The 14,366-nt window shown below is 37.0% G+C and overlaps 1 protein-coding gene across 13 annotated transcripts in view; it reads left to right on the plus strand.

Moving 5' to 3' along the window:
• LOC150087201 (bromodomain-containing protein 2-like) overlaps positions 1 to 14,366 on the plus strand; it is a 736,023-nt gene that overhangs the window by 412,976 nt on the left and 308,681 nt on the right. The window lies entirely within an intron of this gene.

Genomic DNA, 14,366 nt, shown 5'->3' on the forward strand with positions numbered 1-14,366 from the left:
TGTATTATAAGTACAGCCTCCAAAATGAACATTATTTGCTACTGCTGAAACTGAAAAGTTGTTTTGGATGGATGCCTTCTAGATAATAGGTGGAACTCTCAATACACACGAGAAATATTCTTATGAACCAAAACTGGATAATGCAGTCATCTTAAAAAAAATTAAATAATGACTGCAAACTGAAAGAAGTTATAGAAGCATTATCAAACATTACTTTTAAATTTTAATCTTTCTGTGGCTTCTTATTAAAGTGAAACAGTAAGGCTTCTATTAAAGTGATCCACCTTTACTATCTGTTTGGTTAATATTTAACCAAACAGCCTTGCTCTTTTATATTTTTATGCAGCACTGCAAATATTTAATTGGACATTATTATAAATTATCCCCTAATGTGCATGTAGTATTGTGTATACTAGTTAAATATTATTATCATGTTAGTAAGTAGACTCCTCTTTGTATTCTGCTTATGTAAATAAATAAATACATTTCTCGGTATGCATAGTCTCTTATACCCTGCATCATCTTCAATTATGTTGTTTCTAGCTTAGAAGAATTCATACTATTCTGATATTGGTTAGATTTTAAATTAGACTTACCTTTTGATAAAGCTTTTTCATCCTTTGCTTCAACAATAATTTCTACGGTCTCTGAGGCTTATATTTTAAATAAAAACCAAAATTTTCTAGATCTTTGATCAAAAAATTATTTATATAGATAACAACTTTGAGGCTCAACTTATAAAGGATCATCATAGATATGTAAATAAATTAACTGTCAGTAATCAAGATCTGCCTTAATAATGAAGTGTGATTAAAAAATTCAGGGTTTGAATTTTTTTTATTTGGGGAATTATTGAGCTTATTGGCTATACTAATGGTTCTCTTTTGAAGTAGTGTATTTAACAATGTATACATAGATTCCAATGCTTCTACAACTTCTGGATGCATTCCTAATAGATGGCTTTTAAAATTGATCTGAAAAACAGCCTCAGTCACTGAAAAATGTGATTTTCGCAGGGATTTAAGCTTGGGAGACAAATAATGATAATAATAATTACAGTGAGCTAAACACAGAGATTATGATGGACTTAGTGTTTATTGTCTGGTGACACCAGGGGTCTCCCCCATTTTTGTGTAGTATTCTTTTACAGTTCCCTGTAAAGGCCAGAATGTGTAAGTGTAGGGTTGTGTTGCTAACAGTAAAAGCCATTCAGCTGTGGGGAACCCCACATTGCCCATCACTAACCACATAGCGGTAGACCAGGCAGTGCAATAGAGGGAAAGAACTCTGGCTAGGCAACCCCCAGTTGCCTGAGCTCTTTAGGGGTGCCAAAAAAAAAAAAAAAAAAAAAGGAAATTAAAGTGTCAGTGGGGGAAATAGTTTGAGAGTGGGGTGTAAAGGTAGGTGAGAAGGAAGGAGGACAAAGAAATAAGGAATCCTCCAGATGAGTGAGGTAGGGAGGGGGCAAAGGGTTAGAATGCCCTTGGATTGGGGATCCCACCCAGGTCCAGGGAAAGGATAAAAGATTGCATCTAGGGTGCTACACAAAGATGAATGCCATAATGGTATGAGTCATCCAAAGATGACAGTTCCACTTTTCTCTCGTTAAGGTATACAGGTGGAGCTCTACCCTGTGTGAGTTACATGATTATATAGTTAAGTCCATGTAGATTGTCAAGTTTTGGTATTAATCTTCAGATTGAGCTGGAATCAAGTTGGCCTGGATTCTCAGGTTGTTCCTATATTTGGTGAACACATCTTGAGCGAATTGTGAGAGCGTGATGAAACTCTCCTGGTAGCAAGAAATAAGTGCTGTTGTCCAGATGGGAGCCCTTGTGGATGTAGTAAGATGCATCTTCTGGAGTCTTCATAGTTTGGATAGTGGTACAATATATGCTGTCAGCTTTCTGGGAGTCCACAGGAGCAGTAAGGATACCCAATGATGCCAAGCGAATTCAGCAAGTTTAGTGCTTATGAAGCCATAATCAAGAGCAATTGTGGGGGGGGGGGGCTTAGGACTGATGGAGGTTATTTGGGGAATGAATCTTTTTGTAACAAGACTTTTAGGAGTGGAATCCCGACTTCCTTTCCAGATCTGATAAAAGTTATTTGAAATGTTTCTATTTTCAATATTTGGGTCAATTGCCAGGTTTACACTAATTTAGGATAGTGGTTGGAACATTTTTCTTAAGACAGTAGGATAGCCAACTGAGGATGACCTCCAGATCAAGGGGAAGGGAGCCCATCAAGACCTGGAGAGCAGGATTACTAACAGTACAGGCAGTAAAGATGGTGAGCAGCATGGTATGTTGTTTTGATTGTAGCTTTTTTGAATTCCTGACACGATTGAGTGTTGCCCTGTAAATTCAGGAATCTGCCCCATAATAACAAACGGTGTGCAAGAAAACCACCTTGTAGAGCAGGGTGAAGGAATGACCATGGAGGCCCCAGTCCTTGCACGTGATCCTTTTCACCAAATCAGTGCATTTTCCTGAAACATCTTTGTTTCAAGATATTGGAGGCATGAAGTAAAATTGAGGTTTCTGTCAATAATAATTCCAAGATATTTTAACCTAGTAACTAAATGAATGGCGGTTCCACCAATCTTAATACTAGGGAGATGCCTAATGTCAAGTTTTCCCCTTAACAAGATGGTCTTGGTTTTGTCTGCTGCTATGGAGAGTTTGCATTCCTCAATCCAGTTGGATAGGTGGCAGTGTTAGCCCAATCTTCAAGGAGGCATCTAGTGCCTGCCTGAATGCTAAGCACCCTACCTGCCCAAGATCCTTGGCGAGGAATTCATCCAGAACAACCGACTAAAGGAACAATCTAAGGACTGCACCTGTGGGAAACATACACCCTGGTGACAGGGCAAGTAGTCTGGTTGAATGCTGTGGTAGGTGACAGAGATGGACCTATTATTTAGGTAACTCTTGAGGCAAGAAAAGAGATTCCTGGGAAGTTTAGCATGCCAAAGGTGACAGAGTATAGAAGGCCACCAGAGGCTGGCAAAAGCCCCACAGAAGTCAACCGTGATCGCAAGGAAATATTTCTCCTCTGTACCATTGACAGCTTGGATGATATGATGGATTGCACTGGTTGTACTGCAACCAGCCTGGAAGCTGGGTTGAGAAGCAAAGGAGTCATCAAGGACTTTTCCGAAGACAGAGAGCAGGGAGATTTAAGCGATGCAGGTGGGGCTGTTTCTCATGATTGTTGAGATTGGAAATCTCTGACTGTGCAGGAGCATTGTCATGATACAAGTGGCAATTTCCCAAAGCCCACTTTTCTGGCCATTTTCTCCGAGCAATATCGCACTGTCACTATAAAAGTGTTTTTTAGTATTCCTGATTGCCATTTTACTGTGTATGGAAGATTCAGTGAATAATGCCGTGTGTGTGTCAGTGTGTCAGAAAATATGATAAGCATGAATGTCACATTTGACTGAGGTTGTCTGGCTTTATCATCAGTAATGATGGAAGAAACAAATTTTGGATCAGCAGCATTATATTGACAAAGATCATGATACGCAAGAACTTGAGGCGCGTCCGTAGCCAGGTGGGAAGGAGCAGCAGTGCGCAGCACGCGCTTCTTGATTAGCCCGGGGTTCGAGCCCGTCACCACCAAATACGGAGGATGCGGAAAGGTCAAGGAATGACCACCGCATATCCCGGAGCAATATGGCCTTAGTTGCTAATGCTCCTAAAAAAAAAAAAAAACCAGCAAGAACTTGATGCTTTCTCTAATCCTCAGTGAGGATGCACAGCACAAACTTGGCAGAAATTCATCCCATCCCAAATTTTGTGTTAAAATTGATTCAGTAATCAGTAGAAAGTGTTTTTACATGTCCCACATAAAATACCAATTTCACTAGCAACTTTGTGGATAAATATTGATTACCCTGCCTGATCACTCTCGCCTTAGCAAATCACGAACACCAGCATTGAAATCACTGGTTTTTTGAAGTTGCAGGGTAGATTGGCAAGAGTGAGGATCATCTTTGGTGGATAAGTGGCCCTCTTTGAACTTGCAAATCACTGAAAAGTCTTTGAACAATACATAACATCTTTCTGAAAGTTGTTTTTAACATTTTATGGGCTTCTATTGCACTATTTCCTAATTTAAAAAAAAAAAAAAAAAAAATTTGATGCAAAATCTCTGCTCAGTAAAATTGCTTATTTTAAAAGACAGTGAAATACATATAACATATTCAGTGTGAATTAAATCAATTTGATTACAAATTGGGTGAATTGTTTCTATATCTTGATGCCACCAAGCATGTTGCAACACGTCAACACTTGGCACAATGCTGCAGTTTTAAGATTCAATGTCAGTCCCTATACTTTCTGATCATACCTTATACAAGGGGCTATCAAAAAGTTCATACCCTTACCTAGAAATAATAGCTCTAGAAAGGTGAAACTTCACAGGAACTTTAATTCTTTTCTGTGTACTCTCCATGTATAGTAACACATTTCTCCCATTTATGGATCAGTTTAATGCCTTGATCATATAAGTCTGCACTTTTTGCCTGAAACCACGATTCCACTTCATTGATGACTTCCTGAGATGAATCAAAGCTGCATCCACGCAATGGTTTCTTCATTTCTCAAAACAAGAAGAATTTTGACGGTGCTAGGTCAGGAAAATAGGGTGGGTGCTGCAGTAGCAACAAATCCAGCAGTTTGTGAGAACATTGCATTCGACATTGCTTCTGCAAAGGCATGAGAAATCTTGGAACCCATCGTGCAGAGACCTTAGACAAGTGCAGATGGTCATATAAAATGCTGTGGGCAGACCCATAACTAATTCCCACTGCATTTGCAATGAAATGAATTGTCATGCGTCTGTCACTCAGCACCAGTTGCTCAACCTTTGCAACCTTCTCACTGTCCATGGATATTGATGGCTTTCCTTCTCTTGGCTCGTCAAAGCACTTGTATGACCACACTGGAACTCCCATTTCCACTTTTTTTTTACGTTGTCATAGGATGGACAATTCTGCCCGTGCACATCTTTCATTTCTTCGTAAATTTCCTGAGCTTTCTTGTCCTACAAATGCACGAAGTTGATCAGTGCTTGATACTCCACTTTGTCAACCATAGCGTCCTTCCTCAGATTCCGGGGCTCCACCTCTGGTGTACGGGAATGAAATTTCACATGTTAGTTTTTGAATATGTAGACAACTTTTATTAAAAACGGCATCTTCCTACTGATGTTTTATCTGTGTCAAGGTATGAACTTTTTGATACCCCCTCGTATATAGAAGAAAACATCTGTAACAGTGTTCTCAGATTCACAACTCTCGACACAATATGCAAAAATGCAGTCAAACACATAAATTCTGTTCAAGGTGCATTAATTTAGTTTGACTGCAGATAAATGGGTATCTATATATATAGATGAATCACCAAGCATATTGTGACAAGTTGCAACTTACTACAACACTGCAGCTTTGGGATACAATCAGTCCTGTATATTTTGATCACACCTCATATGTAGAGGAGAACATCTGTAACAATGTTCTCAAATTGGCAACTCTCAACAGAATGTCCTGTGACAGAAAAAGTTAGCATATTATTACTTGTTCCTTTTATGTAGGTAGTTGTAAACATCATTCAAAGATATCTATATAGTTGCAATGAGACATTTTGTTGCTTTCCAGCCTTCGAAATAAAAGAAAACAAAACTGGCTTGCCACAAATTTTTTAATGAAAATCGCTGGCTTCGCTTCATGTGTATTTTTGCACATTTTGTTAACTGCTGAATTATATACATTCAGAGTTCTTTATAGCAACACCCAGGGGAATATGAAAAGTGATTGTTATATCAAAAGGACATTATATTAATAATTCATTAAATCAGCCAAAAAACAAAGTAAAGTTTGAACATTTAATGTAATTCTGCTGATACCTTATAGTGTAATCTAATTCAGAGTAGGAAAATGATGATTGGCATTTTGCATTGGCTGTACATTATAGTAAAGATTAATCTGTAAACTACTTATGTATGATATTTGTATGTACTTATGTATATATCAAGGCCTAACTACAGAGAGGGAATTTGGTTTCAGACATTAAAATAATCTGACAAAATGCACCATCTCAGTTGCAGATTGCAGAGCATGTTTTTAAAGAGACTTGTGAAGGCACATGATAGCGGTTAATTCACTTTCACTTAGCCTTTCTTTAAAAAAAAAACAAAAAAAAAACTTATAAATTCTAGTCCTACATGAGCATCCTTCAGTGAAACTTCACTCCTTTTGCAGTAATGAAGTTCCTCTTCATCACTAAAAATTTTTATCTAGTTCCATTACATCTCAAATTAGGTTCATCTCGATTCTTCTGAATAGTCTTAAAAGCACATTTCCAAGTTTATGTAGTGATGTACATTCTCAAAAATTTTTTGCTATTATCAGACTTTGTGATTAATTGAGGAAGAAGCGTGCAAAGCTTCATTTGTTGAGACAACAAGGCAATAAAGATCCAGTTTCATTAGCATTGAAGGTGTTCGGGTTGTATGTGAACAAAACATTTTTTAAGCGATTCTCCTTCCATACTTCAGTGTAACTTCAGTGTCACCGGCTGCACCTTCACCACTTATTTTGAAAGACTGACAAGACTTATGTTCAATATTCATCTGTTGCACAAATAATTCAGCCAGTTTTTAAAAGATTTCAGTCTACAGGAACATTTTTTTTGCATCACTGGCAATTCAAAGAGTACCTTTACAAGATCCAGATATTTCATCCTTTGTGATATAATCTTACCTAGAACAACAAATTTCTCTATCTTTCAATCTTTTTTTTTTTTTTTTTTTTTTCCTTCAAATTTTTCAGCATGGTGAACAATGGACTCTGAGGAATCCACACTGTTTCACAGTGTTGGCATTAGAATGTACACCATTATCTACAACTTATAAAATCTTAATTTTGTCTGTATTTGGCAAAGCTACCCACTTAATAGGAGCCATATAATGAAATGAAATGAACTTGTAGTCAAACGTAATTTCATTACGCCGACAAATGTGAGAAATTCTTAATGAGCATGGGAAATTGCCAATGAGTAATTTCTCGTTGCCAGCCTGCAAGCATATTGTTAGCCAGGACCAGCCTTGAGCTCTGGGCAGGGAGGCATTCCTGTGCTCCCTTCCAGATAGAAAAAATTTAAGAAGGTGTTTTTATTGAGTTACTATTTTTATTTTTGCTAGAAAAAAGTTAAAAAGACAAATGTAAACACAAAAAAAGAACCAGAATATTTATATGAATGTTTTGTCATATTAAAATATTAACAATAAAAATTTTACAAAAGAGTCAATTTTTTATAAGGACATTTATCAAAATAATAGCAGCGGGTTGCAGTTACGCTTTCCTTTAATTTATATAATAATAATAGTTTAATTAAATTTCAGCCGTTTATCTGAAAGAAATAGGATGCACGTAGGATTGTAGCCAATCACCTTTATTAATACCAAATTTCAAATTAGTAACCCATCTGGAACATCCAGGCAGTCACCTGTGGCTCAGGCCAACCCTGTTGTTAGCTTCAATAAATTGGCTTTTTTTTTTTTTTTTTTTTTTGTCATTTTGAAATGTGAATATTGTAATAAAAAATGTAAAAAAAAAAAAAAAAAAAAAATTGTGGTGGGAAGCTTGGGGACATTATATAGAATTCGTTCATATTTCAAGGTCATTACGGTGAATGTCAAATGCATTAGATTTATGGGAAATCAGGTGGATACCATGCTAGTCAGTATAACGTGGTAACATTAAAAAGAGGATCATTATATATAACTATAAATTTTGAAGACTAAATGCACAAGGCATAATATGTTATGGGTGAAATTAACTATATAATGCCAACCGGGCTAGCCGAGTGGGTAAAGTACCTGCCCGGCAACCCAAAGGTCGCGGGTTCGATTCCTGCCTCGGGCTTGGATCAAAGTACTGCAAAAACCTTGGGGGGTGCAATATGGCCACAGAAGCCGATGCGCCAATAACTACCAAATCAAAAAAAAAAAAAAAAAAACTATATAATATCGGTGTAAATACACCATAGTTTACCCCTAAGTAGTGTAACTGCATTGTTTGATTTTATCTCATATTGTGGCTGCCTTCACAATGAGATAACAGATATTGCACTACTTTGAATAAATAACCCTTCTCTAGTAGAGGAGACTACTGTTATTTATTCTCAGTGGGCACCACCACCACCACCACCACCCAGATGTTTAGAGCTTGTTGGCTCACTCATCGGTGGGCGGTCAGGTACCCTGATAATGCAGACATGCCATCACAGTTGCGAAGTTAAATTCACAGTATGAGAGATGCCAAATGGTGAAGATAATGATAATATTTTGAAGACTAAATGCACAAAGCATAATATGTTATGAGTGAAATTAACTATATAATAATAATATTATATAGCAATTATATAATAAAATATATAATTAACTATATAATATAATAATATATTCTAAATTAAAATAGGATATTGCCAGTAGCATGGCAAACCAGTAGAGTGAAAATGAACTAAACCAAATAAAATAACAATAACAGAAAAATGTAGGGGGAGGGGGTAAAGAAAAAAAGGGTAGTGTTGAAGCAACATTCCTAAAATAATTTATAAATTAAGCCAATTAAAAGAAATTTAGCGGCGCCCCCTAGTAAGAACCAGTTTCCGAATTATGTGAAATCTCACTAAGGTGGAAACATATACTAACAACATTACATGACCAAATAAACTGAAAATTAAAAAATGATAAAATAAAATAGACTGACCATTATGCCCCATCTCGACAGAGGACCACGAGGCCAATAATAGTCAGGGAATCACTGCATTTCAAATGCTAAACAAATCCATGCAACAACGGAATGATACTAAGATCAAACCGCCTATGCAATAGATTTGCATAGCAGTGGTCCTTATGCAGCGAAAAATAATAAATCACATGGCCAAACCACACTACTGAAAAAACAACAGTTAAACTGAAAATACATAGAAACAAATTAGGAGATGGCAGTACGAACACAGCGGTAGCACATCGTTACGCTACCCCCATTTAAATATGATCAAAATTAATCCAAAAATTTCTCTTTAATTTTTGGATTAATTTGATGATGTAATAATATATTATATAGTAATTATTATATAGTTAATTTCACCCATAACATTATGCCTTGTGCATTTAGTCTTCAAAATATTATCATTATCTTCACCATTTGGCATATCTCATATTGTGAAATTAACTTCGCAACCGTGATGGCATGTCTGCATTATCAGGGTACCTGCCCACCCACCCACCGATGAGTGGGCCAACAAGCTACAAAACGTGTCTGGATGGTGGTGCCCACTGAGACTAAATAACATTAGTCTCCTCTACTAGAGAAGCATTATTTATTCGAAGTAGTGCAATACCTGTTATCTTGTTGTGAAGGTAGCCACAATATGAGATAAAATCAAATGATGCCGTTACACTACTTATGTAGTTAAATTTATGGATAAACTATGGTGTATTTACACTGATATTATATTTGTAAAAGAATAAGAGAAGTTTAGCTCAATATGATACATAGAACACTTCCGTATGATACTCTCCAGAAATTAAAAGGAAAAAATGAAAAATCGAAAATCTTACATTACAGTAAGAAATAATTAAAAATCAAATGAGAACACAATTTAACAAAAAAAATTGCAAAATGATTTTCCTTCCTTTTTTTTTTTTCGTTAAATTAATTTTTGACTTAATTTTTAATTGTGTTAAATTGATTTTAAATCATGTTCACTTGATTGTTAATTATTTCTTACTGTAATGTAAGATTTTCAATTTTTTTAATGTTTTCCTTTTAATTTCCGGAGAGTATCATATGGAAGTGTTCTATGTATCATATTGAGACAAACTTCTCTTATTCTTTTACAAATATTGTTATCAACGTAGAATGTATTGAGCATTATAGCTCTGGTTCATACCATCAAACCGATATTATAACTATAAAATAAAGTTTATTTTATTTGCTGTTTAGATATTTTTAAATTTTATCTTAAACTTTTTGATTCTACCTTTTATGATTCAGGAACTTTTTTGGCACTGTTTATTTTGACTTTAGCAAAGCGTTTGACTTCTCCAGCACAGGAGATTGCAGTACAAGCTAGAACATATTTGAGTTACAAGTAAGATCCCTGGATGGATTGTAGATTGGCCACATTTCAGAATGGATGGAATTGGGAGTGCAGGCCTTCAGGGATCTGTTTTGAGATTGTGCCTATTTCTGATAGCCTATTGAATCACATTGGCCAAGGGATTCAGATTAAGGCCCTGTACTGCCCTAGGCTGTAGATCATTTGCATCTCATGTATTTTAGATAATAGTAATAGTATCTAAAAATAATAGAAAAATGTCATCTTTTTTTTTTTTTTTTTTTTTATAAAAATTTTTAATATTAAAGTATGTCATTTTATACATAGTAGTAACGAATGGGCCTGGTGTACTGGGGTCCATGGCTGAGAAAATTTTTACACATGTTGTTTTCGGTGAAAGAACATTTATTAATTCTGCCGAAAAGTTAAAAAATATATATTATAGATATAAAATATAAACACAACTTTTAGTCTTCCATTTTAGTTTAGTAATTAGTATTAGCTATATGGTGCAAGGAAGCCATTGGCTGCATCAGTATAGATAATAATAATATATATATATATAATATCATCATATTTATTTATTTTTATTACTTTTGCCTAACTCTTACCTCACATAATATATATATATATATATATATATAATAACATATATAATAATAAATAAATTATTGTAATTTTTCTTATTCCAGTAATTAACAACTCACAAGCTGAAAGAAAACTTTCTGCAACCTCTTCCCCCATAATTTAAATTTATGGCCTCCTAGTTATAGAATCATTTATAATGATGAAATCTTCATTATTATAAATGATTCTATAACAATCAACCCCCCCCCCCCCAAGGCATCTAGTTTCAGAGCACTGCAGCTCATATATTCAAAGTCCGCAGGGGCAAAGGTTGATGACATAGGGTAGATATCATCTTGTAAGGACACAAAAGGTGATATTGGTGTACATGTTGGTCCCAATGACATTAAGAGTAGGAGAATCTGCAGACTTACTTAACAAGTAAAGGTCAGTGAGGAAAAAAACGTTGCGAGTTAGGTTTAAATTTGAAATTATCTGCAATTCTCAGACATGACAGGAGGGAGTATATGGTGGGAGCCTTGTCAGTCAATCTGGTCCTGGAGAGATTGTGCAGGGCTCATGGGGTAAAATTTTTCTCAGTATGGTCTGTGCCTGTTAACAGGAGAGACTGCTTCTCCAGAGATGGGATACACTTAAATAGAAATAGAAATGGTGCAAGAATTTTTTCCTCATGCTATATCAAGGCTGTGTTAGGTGGGTCGGAACACTGCTAGCTTGGGGGGGGGGGCAGACACTAATAGATTAACAGTAGCTGCAGGCAGAGGTGAAAGTGATCCTTGCATTGCTTCTATTAGAATGAGCAGCAGCTTGGAAAGCAAGTTGCTGGGGATTTCAAAAACTGCTGGGAGCCATCATGGAACAAGTAAATACATGGGCTGTGTTAGGGTAATTATGAGTACAAACAGGTGCATGTATACTTGTATGTACACCGATACTAGTAGTATATTAAATAAATTTGATTAATTTGAAGTGCTGGTCAAGACACCAAAGGCGGATATCGTTGGGCTATCTGAGACATGGTTGGGCTATCACACAGATATAAGGAATGCAGAATTGGAATTTGATGAGTACAATATGTACAGAAAGGATAGACAGGGGAGGTGGGGGGGGTTCTTTAGTTAAGAAATATAAAATCTAAGGCAGGGCATACAGTTGACATGGATTGTACAGTGGGTTGACATGGGTTGAGTCAGTTTGGTGTGATATAAACATTGGGAAAGTAAAAATGAGAGTAGGAGTGTGTTATAGGCCTGATGACTCTGATGAGTGCAATGAACAACTGTACAGAGAAATAGAGTGGGCCAGTAAATCAGAATGTCTTATAATGGTGGATTTTAACTTTCCAGATATTGACTGGAATTTTAGAGATTGGTCACTCGCACAAGACTTTTGTGGATTTATTGGATGATTGTTTTCTATAGCAGCATGTTCAACAGGCAACCAGAGGAAGTAATACTACTGATCTGATTATTGGCATTGCTTATTCATGCATTAAGAATCTGCAGATAAAGGAAATACTTGGTGGCAGTGAACACATTGTACCAATGTGGGATTTACTTAAAGATATAGCTACCATTCAGGGGTTAAAGGGAAGAGTTTTTGCTTTCATAAAGGTGACTACAGTGGGTCCAACTGATGTGTCACCAACAGCAAATTCTATATGGAAGCATTCAAGGAATTAATCTTGGAAGCTACTAGGCTTTTCATACCAACTAAGAAGTACTGTTCAGGATTTGGGCCTAAATGGATGTCATATGAACTATTGAGATTCATGGCAAAGAAGAAAAATACATGGGATGGATATAAATTATCAAGTTGTACAGAAGCCTGTGGTAGATATAAGCTAGTCTTGTAATCAAGTTACAGAGGGAGTTAGGCAAGCGAAGGCTGATTACAAGAAATCTCTAGCAAATGATGCAAAGAAAAACAACGAAGACTTCTTCACTTATGTAAACTTTAGAAGGAAGGGGGATGAATCAGGTTGTTTCACTTGATAACGATGGTTTGACTGTTGATGATCCTGCTCAGGTAGCTGACAAACTGAATGAGTATGTTGCATCTACATTCACACATGAGGACTTCTGTAAGAAAGTGGTGATCAATTCTTGGATTAATGTTATTAGGTTTAATGTTATGCTATTTCCCCCCCCCCCAGGGAGGCGCCGCCTCTGTAGCCAGGTGGGAAGGAGCAGCAGTGCGTAGCACACGCTTCTTGATTAGACTGGGGTTTGAGCCCATCACCACCAAATACGGAGGATGCGGAAAAGGTCAGGAAATGACCACCGCATATCCCAGAGCAATATGGCCTTAGTTGCTAATGCTCCTTAACCCAAGGATTCAGTGTTGGCCCCATTATTGTTTTCTATATTTATCAGTGATATAAATGAAGGTATGTCAGGCTTAATGTCCAAGTTTGCAGATGATACGAAGTTTGACAGGGTTGTTAATGACACGTTGCTACTGCAACAGGATCTAGAAAGGTTTGGCGTATGAGCTGAGAGGTGGCAACTGAAGTTTAACATTGACAAATGCAAAGTTCTGCATATGGGTAGCAGTAACTCCAGAGTGACATACGAACTGTGCAGTTCAACACTCAGGGTAGTGGAGAATGAAAAATACTTGGGGGTAATTGTGCAGTCAGATATGAAGTTTTCTGATCACTGCAAACAGACTACCAGAGCAGGCCATTGGGTTTTGTCAATTTTATATAGGAATTTTGCTAGCAGAGATAAGATGGTTATTCCTTTGTATAAGGCGGTGGTCAGGCCACACGTTGGATCCTGCATACAGGTCTGGATGACTCATTTTAGGAAGCATGTAGAGCTGCTGGAACGAGTACGAAGAAGGGCAACGAGATTGGTGAGGGGCACAAATGGTTGCACTTACCAAGCAAGGCTTAACATCTGCAAATTGCATTGTCTGGGGACTAGGCACCTCCGAGGTCAGCCGATTGAGGTGCATAAGGCCTTAAATTGTTTGAGCAAGCTCAATGCTCATGGGATTCTTCCTCAGATTATGTTCCTGAGGCAGCATAAATTCAAATTGAGGAAAGGCGGTTGTAGAATAGATGTGCGGAAATTTGTCTTTAGCCAGCAGTTGGTTGATTCCTGGAACAAACTTTCATCTGTGTATTGTTGTGTAAGTTCATCACCATCATGAGCTTGTCTTAGGTCTTTTAAGACCTGTTCCGTTGTAGCTCTTGGAGGTGGTCTTGATCTCGCCATAGTTGTCTTGGTCAACCAACATCTCTCTTGCCTGTAGGTTTGTAGTTAAACCACTGATGCCATGAAGAATTTTTATGGGTCTTTTTCACAGTGTGGCTGAGTTAGTCAGTCTCGGGTGATGGTAACATGGCTTTTTATCCTGGAAACTCAGGCACCTCCGTAGCCAGGTGAGCAGGAGCAGCAATGTGAAGCACACGCTTCTTGATTAGACCAGAGTTCGAGCCCGTGACCACCAAATACGGAGGATGCAGAAAGTTCAGGGAATGACCACTGCATATCCCCGGCGCAGTATGGCCTTAGTTGCTAATGCTCCTAAAAACCAAAAAAAAAAAAAATAATAACCTGGAAACTCAGGTTTTTCATTCAACAAATTGACCACAGAACATGCACAGTTTACAGACATAATATATGTGGTGAA

This window comes from Mastigoproctus giganteus, chromosome 4 (assembly GCF_048544385.1).
Source record: "Mastigoproctus giganteus isolate SK-2022 chromosome 4, ASM4854438v1, whole genome shotgun sequence".
In the NCBI taxonomy this organism is placed as follows: Eukaryota; Metazoa; Arthropoda; class Arachnida; order Uropygi; family Thelyphonidae; genus Mastigoproctus; species Mastigoproctus giganteus.